General features: G+C 54.7%; 1 protein-coding gene across 5 annotated transcripts in view; it reads right to left on the reverse strand.

Annotated features, from left to right (window-relative positions):
* The window catches only part of Mtfr1l (mitochondrial fission regulator 1 like), a 12,631-nt gene that overhangs the window by 9,623 nt on the left and 1,289 nt on the right, over nucleotides 1-1,719 (reverse strand). The window contains exon 1 of one of the 5 annotated variants that reach the window (XM_015485487.2): nucleotides 1,555-1,692. The exons of 1 other annotated variant lie outside the window; for it this stretch is intronic. The gene's annotated coding sequence lies outside the window, so the exon portion shown is untranslated. Of the gene's footprint in view, nucleotides 1-122; nucleotides 147-1,550; nucleotides 1,693-1,719 lie in introns of those variants that run through there. 3 more of the 5 variants (XM_015485486.2, XM_048816062.1, XM_048816061.1) reach the window with 3 other exon arrangements.

Raw genomic sequence — 1,719 nt, forward strand, 5'->3', positions numbered from 1 at the left:
TTTTGCAGAATGGGTGTGTGTGTGGGGGGGGGGTTGCTGAAGAATCAAACCCAGGGCCATGTGCACAATACTAGTCTCACACTGAGCTATACCTCTAGTTCAAAGACCCAAAATTTCCCTACCTAGCTTTGCAGCTATAGGCAAGTCATTTAACCTTTCAGAATGTTGGCTTCTCCATCTGTTAAAAGGTAATAGGAAAAGCTATCACTCCGGGCCCTTAAAGATCAGTGAAATTGGTGGGTGGGTGGGGGTGGGGGCAAGGAATTTTAAGGTGCTTAGTGAACTTTAAAACAAAACAGGTGGGGTCACTCCTGATTGCACTCTCCATAGCTACCTATGCATGCAGCAGATGGGGTGAGTGAGCTCATGCATTAATACCCATTAGTGCCAGGGGTTGTGGAAGGCGTAAGACACAATTGTAATCCCAAGGCACTCACAGTTCAGCAGAGAGACAGGACCTGAATTCATTACCCTAATTGCCTGAGGATCATTGCTTGGCAGGCACACTAGGCAGATGACCTGGCAAGTTCTGTGCCCTGGCCCCCAGGCCCCATGGTGAATTCAGAGAGAGTAGGAAGGGAAGAAAACACGGAAAACAAGTCCCACACAGGAAGGGGAGGGATATGTAAAGAGGGGCAGAGTACCATAAAGCTGCAAAGGTATCCGTACAAATTAGGAGGGCTAAGTATGCCTGGGTGAGAAGTCATGGGGGGGCGGGGAGCCCTGGGCCAATTCTGAATGGGACAGAATGGAGTGACAACAGCTCTCTCCAGAGAGAACTCCTTTAGAGAGTTTCTCTCATATCTCAGGAGACAGTGTAACAACTTTATGATATACGTGGAGAAAGGAAGCTGGAGAGAGGAAGGGACTTGTCTAGGGTCACTCAGTGGTCATGCAATAGGAAGTGCATTAAGTCTTTTCAAGCTTTGCTGCCTCTGTGCCAGGCTCTGTACTCAATGTCAACGCAACCCACGAGTTCACTTAGCAGTGCCTCTAGACCTCCCACTTCAGTCACTACAGCCACTCCCTCTCCACCTTGCCTCCAAGATTTGGCTGGGCCTAACCCTCACTGCCAGCCGGAGGCATCTTTCCAAATCAGTGTTTAAAGCTGGCCTGCCACCCCCATCTTCCCCGGCCCTCTCTAGGCCAAGTTCCCTGTCAGTGACAAGGCCTGTCTGGTCTGGCTGGACATTAACAGCCACACCTCCTGTTTCTCCCTTGCCTTCTGCCTTCTGCCCAGCTGTCCTCCTGCCAGCCTCCAAACAGCCACCTCTGAGCCCCAAGTCACACTACTGCTTCTGCTGGAAACACTCTGGCCAAATTCCTAGTCCCTCCTGGGAGCTCTGCTCAAGCATCCCTCCACCCCGACGGGGTCGGTCCTCTCCCGATAACCCGCAGCGCCCGGCTTCCTTCGGAGGCCGCTTAAAACAGAAACTGTAACCAACGCTTGGCCAGGAGGCCGGGAGCTCCCAGGGCGCAGCTCGCCGCCTGCCAGGCCCCCGCCAGCGCTTAAACATTCCAGGAATTCAGGGGACAGCGGAGGCCAATACCAACTTTGCTGGAAACCCCGCCCACGTGTCACTGCTGGAGAAGGCTCCTGCCCCGAGCGCCAGCGGCGGTAGGTCTGAGCACCTCGGCGCTGCCACGGCCGTTTCCGTGGCGGCCGTCCGGACGTTTGCGCGGCCCTCCCCCCGGGGAGGCTGGGAGCTGCTCCAGAGC

This window comes from Marmota marmota, unplaced genomic scaffold (genome assembly GCF_001458135.2).
Source record: "Marmota marmota marmota unplaced genomic scaffold, marMar, whole genome shotgun sequence".
Taxonomy (NCBI): domain Eukaryota; kingdom Metazoa; phylum Chordata; class Mammalia; order Rodentia; family Sciuridae; genus Marmota; species Marmota marmota.